A 7,445-nucleotide genomic window follows, 5' to 3' on the forward strand; every position below is an offset into this window, starting at 1 on the left:
CCCGCTGCGTGCGCGGGCCGCGGCCGCCGCCGCGCAAAAATGTCGGCGGGCGAAAAAATTAACCCCTGCATCGCCGCCGCCGCCCTCCCCCTCCACTCCTCCCCCGCCCTCTCCTCCCTCCCTCCTTCCCCGGCTCCGCGCGGCGGCGGCGGCGGCGGCGCGGGCGGTGCTTCTTTTTTAAAGCGGCCCCACCAAGCCCTGGCTCTGCCCCTCTCCAGGCAGTGCTGGAGAGCGCCGGCCGTGCACGACTTCCCGACGGGTCCGGGCGGCCCGGAGGGGGATCTGCACGGCCGCCATGGGCCTGCGGACGAATATTCCCCTTTAAGCCTGGTGTCTCGCCCCCCCCTCCCTAAGCCAGGCGCTTACCGGTTCGCTTTGCGCCCTCCTCCTCCCGAAAACGGGACGCGGGCCGCTCCCACAATGCACCGGGCGCGGCCGGGCTCCCTTAAGCGTCGCCTGAATAAAAATGCCGCTCCCGGCGGAGGGCCCCGGGCCGCGCCTGGGCGTCGCGGGGGCTCGGCCTTGCTTGGCGGGCCCCTGCCGGGAACGGGGCCGCCGCGCTCCGCCGTGCGCCGCGCGTGAGGGGCCTTTAAGGGCCGGCTACCTCCCTTTAAGAGGCGGCGGGCCGCGGCCGGAGCGGTTCGGTGGCTGCGTGCGGCCCGGGAAGGGGGCGGGAGCGATGTGCAGGCCCGAGCGCGGCAATGATTGGTCTCGGGGGAGGGGTGGGGGGTTGCAAACCCGAGGAGCGGTGGCATCCGTTGCATGATGCAAAAAGGATTGATTTCAAAAGTTGCGAGTTGCTTTGGCAGCAGCCTTTGGCGCCCTGGCCACCTACTTTCCTCGAGCCGCTGGAAGGGCCGGGAATGTTTTCCAAACCTGGCCGGACGCTGCCGCTCTGCACTCTGCGGGACGCTGTACCTGCCACTCGAGCGCTCCCGTCGTTTTGTCCTGGAAGACAATGACCATGGGAACGATTTGAAAACGAGTGCAGGAGCTGAGAAGCCGCCACCACTGCAATGAAAAAAATTGAAAACCCAAACGGCGCGTTTGCTTCCTAACAGCTAGCACCGAGTCTCCTGCTATTGTTTAGCGGGCTTAGGAGTTAATAGGAGCCTTAGTGGCTATGCAAATGGCCCGCAAAGTTTCTGGAACGTTTAATTGGTTGGTAGGAAGTGAGAGCTTAAGGTCCCTCGGTTACATTGTTTGCTGTGCACATGTCCTGGTAAACATGGCAGCCTGAAGCTGTGTTTGCATTAACATAGGTAGGAGTGCTTTGGCTTGTGAAATTACTTCACGTTTCCAACTTTTCGAATGCATGACTGATGGAATACGAAAACATTTGCCTTTTTTCAAGTCTGTACGGGCTTCCCTTAAAATCGCGAAGTGTAGAGGAATGCCGACCAAACTTTGCTAGCTAGAGTGGTTCAGTATTCTCCAAGTGTGTTTTGGAGCAGGAATATCTTTGGTAGCCGAACTGTGCTTTAGGTTGCTGTCGGGTTTTTAATCTACGCAGATGCTCTTTCCATTAATATTTCTGATTACCCAAGATTACCCAGAGTTTTCATCCAGGTGAGGACGCACCGGGATGCAATATAGAACTGCTGGCTAGTGCCGGCTACTCTTCCGTTTGTCTCCTTCCCCTCCACCTTGCAGTAGGTTAGGGGAGGCTGGACAAGCCTGGGTTCTTTAATGTGATATGTTGGACTTTTATGAGAATGGAATGACCCTGCGGTTGACAAATCTGAATTTGCCTGAGTCACCAGAAGACACCTGTACACACAATCTCCAGGCAACAGTCCAGACCTCCAGTGTCAGAAAATAGGAGGGGATCAGGAAGTTTTATTCCCCTATTTTGACCTGTTTAGATTTTACCTTTTGTTCATGAGTTTTTGTTTCTTGCTTTTTTTTTTTTTTTTAGCAAAAATCATCACCATTAGAAATAAATTTGGGGAAATTAGGGGGAAGACAGGACCCTAAGTGAAGAAGTGTGTTGTCAATTTATTTATGGCACAATTAGAAATGGTTGTCAGGTTTGTGAAAGGGCTGACTATATCTGAGAGTACCCCCTCCCAAAGGGAAAAGTGCCCACATCTCTAGTTAGGAGGTAATTGGAATAGTCAAACTTGGAGACAGTGTACTTGAACTGTAGCAGTGGCTGGAATGCTGATCAAAGAACGGATTTGAAGTGACTGGGTGTATATTTGGAGAAAGAAGCATACAATGACTGCCAGATTTCTAGTTTGGTAAGAGTGGGTGTGTAATGATGGCACTAACTGAAATCAGAACTACTGAAAGGCAAACAACTTTTGGAGTTCTGTTTTGGAGAAACACTAAATTTCAGGTGCTTACCAGATATCCCGGTAGAAAGCAATTGGTAAATCAAGATCAGGCTGTGGGGGTTGGACTCTGAGCTTGACTTGCAAATGCAGACCATCAGCATGTAAATAGAGTTTGAAGCCTCAGATTAACTAAAAGGAAGAGTTGTGGGGGTGGTGGGCGGGGGTGGAAATGCTTGAGACCTTGGACAGAGCCCTGCAGAATTTCAAAATGGAAAGGCTCAGCTGAGTCTGGGAGATTAGCATCACCAGTTGGAGCTCAGTAATCTTTGTAGCATCAGAGGAGGGGCTATTAGCAGCTCTAGAACAACTCTAGTCAGTTCTCTTGACAGAGGCTGTAGATTCTTGACTAAGCCACAATTCATCCATCCATCTAGAGCTAGTGTACAGCCTTGGGAGACAAACTGTCCACCGTATCTCTGGCCCCTCTCCACTCTTGTGTTTTCCTAAATACAACCTTCTTCTTCCACACTACTTTGTTCTGTGTGTTTCTCCCTAGTCAGTATTTTCGCCCTACCAGCCTTTTTATGAGTCTTCCCTATTGGACTCATCAGGATCCCTTCCCTTGGGAACCATCTCCCCTGGGTTCTCTACTAGTTCCACGTGAAAGGTGGTTGATATAACCTAGGGGGCTTGTTAAAAAAAAAAAAACACAAATTACCAGCCCCACTCCAAAGATGATATCTAGCTGTTGTATGGGTTGAGTTATGGTACAGATTCTTTGGTTGACTGAACTTTATAAAGGTTCCAGAAACTTCTGGGTACTTTTCTTATAAGTTCTAGTTTTAGCAAGAATTCTCCCCCAAACACTAGTATGATCAGATTCCTCATCTTCTACCATCTCCCTGGTAATGTATAACCTTGCTTGAAAACCCTATAATGTCACATTAGCCTTAATCCCTATCACTGAGAAAAATTTTCTATCCACTGATTCTGCACCCTGCTCCTTGCCTGTAAATTCCCACTTCCCCCTGCTGCCTAATCCCATTGTGCTCCCCTCCCTCCATTGGACTCCCTGGCTCACAGAGGCAGGCCAAGAGTACCAGGCGGGCAGGTGATTGGTGTGATGGTATCAGTAGGCTGGAAACTTCAAATTAGTTCAGCGGTGGGCTAGGCAACCGTGATGCCAGCAGACTGCCGCTGCACGCCCTGCTGTCAGTGGTCAAGCTAGGTTTCTTGTTAAGATTTACTTATTTTATGCTTACAAAACTGGTGTACAGGCCAGAGATGGCGGGGGCGGTGAGAGATAGAATGGGGAGCAGATTGACAAAGTACACTGCTGAGGGGAGCCTTGGTGGGTCAGGAGAGGTCTGCCACCCCATGGGTCAGTCCCTGGCGGGGGATTGAACTCGTGTAGCAGTGGCTTCCGAGAGCTTTATAATGCGATGCTTTAACCAGTTACCCACCATGAAGAGCCCCATCAAACTAGGTTTCTACCTGGGGCTAAGTCGAGAGCCTGGTGTCCACCCTTGAGGGCCTCCCTGCAGCATTTGAGGCCATTATGTGTTCTCATTTTTTAAAATTCTTTAGGTTTGATGTTTGCTCTTCCCTCATTCTCCAAATCTCTTTGGCTACTTCTTGATCTTTTTTTGATGCCTCCTCTTTGCCCTTTAGGAGTTCACTACGTGGCCCTGACTTCCCCCCCCCCCCCAATTACCTTTTTGTTACTGATGGAGGAAAGAATAGAAAACCTAAAGGAGACATCATAAGCTTAAAACCTGACTCACAAGGAGGTGGGGGCAGAGGGATTAACATGACCATCAACCCAGCCATAGGAATCAAGACCTTTAAGTGTCTTCTTACAAGGTCTTCTCACAAGGCATACCGCCCAAAGAGGTATCAGATTCCTGTAGGGAGTGTCAAAGCACAGACCTGAGGGTAAAGATATAGAGATTGGACCCATTGGCCCATTGTGAAATCTCTGGTCCCTTTATGAGTCCACATAGTGGACAAAACCAGCAGCAAATAGGCCACTCCACAAAGGAGGGAGCCCCTCCCAAAGATAAAGGCTGTGTCAGGGCAGTCTCTGCACTGGCTCTGGGCACCAGTCCTGCCCACCTATGCCTTTGCAGGTGCTTCTTTCCACCAGTGCTCTCCTTCCGCAGGGCAGCAGCCTCCTTCCTGCTGGTGACCTGTACCTGCTAGACTTCTCTTCAGTGACCTCTCTCAGTGGAGGCCGCTCTCCTCAAGGCCACCCTCCTGCGACTGACTATGAAGGCCTCTCAGTGAACCTGCCCCTTTTGGGACTGCTCTTTCTGCCTGTTTTCTGTCCCCTTCCCTTAATAAACCTGCTCTTAAATATAACTAAAGTTGGGCCCTCCCTATTGGTGCAGCGGGTCAAAGCACAGCACTAAGAAGCTAAAACAACTTCAGCATGAGTTCGATCCACTCCCCAGAGGTGACCACATGGCGTGGCAGACCTCTCCTGACCCGCCCACTGCTCCCCTCAGCAGTGTGCTTCATCAGTCGGCCTGTTCTGTCCCCTACTTTGTCTCTGGTGAATCCTCTCACCGCCCCTGCACTCCTGGCCTGTACCCCAGTTCTATATGCATAATTTTTTTAAAAGATTTATTTATTTGTTCATACAGAACTGGGGTACAGGCCAGAGTCTCAAGGGCGGCGAGAGTCTTCACCAGAGACAGAGTGGGGAGCAGAACAGGCAGATGGACGAAGTACACTGCTGAGGGGAGCAGTGGGCGGGTCAGGAGAGGTCTGCCGCGCCATGTGGGTCACCTCTGGGGCAGGTGGGAATCGAACTCATACGAAAGTGGCTTTAGCTTCTTAGTGCTGTGCTTTAACCCGCTGCGCCACCAGTGAGGGCTGCATAAATAAATCTTTAAATATATATATATATATATATACATATATAACTAAACTCTCTGTCTCGTGGAGAAACTTGCCTGGGACATTCACTGCATGCCACTGCAAGGGGAGATCTGGGGAATTCTTTCCCAGAGTGAACCCAAGGACCCAGCACTCCAAACTCAAAAGCTACAACATTATAACCTTGCATGTGGATTCTGGAGTGAGGTCATCCAGTACAGTACCCACTTCCATGGTGGTTATTGAATACATGAAATCTCCAAATTGAGATGGACTCTTAATGGAAAAAAAAGCAATGAATCTTGAAGACTTTTTAAAAAAAAATCTCAAATTTTTGTACTGATTCATCTTGCAATATATTATTTTTTTTTAATTTATGTATATAGGAACTGGGGTACAGGCCAGAGGTGCCTGTACAGTGAGAGGATTCACCAGAGACAGAGTGAGGAGCAGAACAGGCAGATGGACCAAAACACACTGCTGATGGCAGCAACGGGTGAGACAGGAGAGGTCTGCTGCACCCTGTGGGTCACCTCCCTGGCCAAAGATTGAACTTGTGCGCCGTGGCTGTGGGTAGCTTCTTAGTCCTGTGCTTTAAAACCTGGTGTGCCACCAGGAGGGCCCAATATATTATTTTGGATATATTGGTTACATAAAATGCACTACTATATTTTTTTTAAATGTGGCTAATGACCATTTTAAATGACATGGGATGGAGGTCACAGTATATTTCTCCTGGACAGAGCTGTTCTAGTAGGTGCCCTAGAGCCTTCGACAGACATTTAACTTACATGAATGTTCCACAAACACTTTGAACTTAGCACGTGCCAGACCAAAGTAATAATTTTCCTTCCTACCCTGCCCCATCCCAGTTGACTCCTTTTTTGGTGAGTGAACAATTATCTGCTGCATTGCACATGCTAAAAACCTGCACTTAACCCCCAACTCCTCCCTTGTTCCAATCTATACCACTATCATCTTGTACCTCCTTGATATTTTTCATAGCCAGATCCTCCCCTCCACTCCCCCTTTTTCTGTCTTTGTTCATTTTCTCACCTCTCACCTCAATAATGTGGAAGTATCTCAATGTATGGTCTTTTGGCTGTGACTGCCACTTGTTTCCATCAGTCAGAAGTGAGGAGCGCTGCAGCAAAACTGTTTACCAGAGGCAACCCTGGTCCTTTTCTTTTCCTGCTTAACATTTCGAAGCACCTTCTATCACCTCTGACTCCATTTCTCAAGTATGGTAATCACTCATAGGTGTGCCCAGTTGATTCTAGGTGGTGCCAGGAAGAACATTTTATAGCTTTGTATTAATCTTAACACGTTGGGAAGGTCCAACTAACACATAAAGCCGGTGATTTCATGGCCCTCATTGTTTTAGGCCAAAAAAAAAAAAAGGGCAATTTAAAGAAAAATGTAGAGAGTAACAGCACAGACTAACGTAATAGCACTGTTCAAGTAAATAATAGCTAAAGGATAAATTTCAGACTCCTTAATATAGTTCTAAAAAAACCACAAGCCCCATGACCCATCTTCTAGTTTTTCTCTGCAAACTGATCTCCAGACCCTGTTCCTGTTCTCCACTCACATAGCCATGCTGAGCACTTATAGGTATCTAGTTTCCTCTTCTGTTTTTCCAAACTTGCCATGTCAAAAGTGCTATTTTTTTTTTTTTTTTTGGCCACCTTGCTGCTCTCCCCACTTCTGTCAAATGAGGCCTAAATTTGTAAGGTTTTGTTTTAAGTGGCTTCTCTTTGGAGAGATTTCTGACTTCCCCTGACTGGGGATTGAACTTGTGCTGCAGTGACTGTGGACAGGCTCACAGTGGCTGGGGTGGGTGTGAGAGGATCCACCAGAGACAGTGGGTAGCTGAGCAGGCGGATTGACTGAAATGCAGTGTTAAGGGCAGCAATGAGGGAGATAGGTGAGATATTCTCTGCCCATATGTGGGTCAGCTCCCTGGTTAGAGCTGTGAGAGCGCTAAGACTTAACCCCTGGGCCACCAGGGAGGCCCCTCTGTTACCTTTACCTTACACCCCTAGAATATGTAAGGAGTGCTAGAAGAGTGACATTCTGGAATTTGGGGGACAATTTTACGAAGGAAGGAGGGTTCAACATTGTCAAATGCTACAGAAAAGTAAGGTGAAGTAAGGACTGAAATCTAGAGATGGTTGAACTTAAGGGTCCCAGGCAACACTGAAGGGAAATAATTCTGTACCAGAGTCAAAGTGGATTGGTAAGAGGATTCTAGAAAGAACAGCATCCCTAAAGTACTGCACCTTG

The 7,445-nt window shown here is 48.8% G+C and overlaps 1 protein-coding gene across 2 annotated transcripts in view; it reads right to left on the reverse strand.

Moving 5' to 3' along the window:
• The window catches only part of SEPHS1 (selenophosphate synthetase 1), a 21,297-nt gene extending 20,636 nt beyond the window's left edge, over nucleotides 1-661 (reverse strand). The window contains exon 1 of one of the 2 annotated variants that reach the window (XM_004691252.1): nucleotides 367-661. The gene's annotated coding sequence lies outside the window, so the exon portion shown is untranslated. The remainder of the gene's footprint in view (nucleotides 1-366) is intronic. The other variant, XM_012731400.1, reaches the window with a different exon arrangement.
• Between the last annotated feature and the right edge of the window lie 6,784 nt (nucleotides 662-7,445).

This window comes from Condylura cristata, unplaced genomic scaffold (assembly GCF_000260355.1).
Source record: "Condylura cristata isolate star-nosed mole 26May11 unplaced genomic scaffold, ConCri1.0 scaffold00030, whole genome shotgun sequence".
Lineage (NCBI taxonomy): Eukaryota > Metazoa > Chordata > Mammalia > Eulipotyphla > Talpidae > Condylura > Condylura cristata.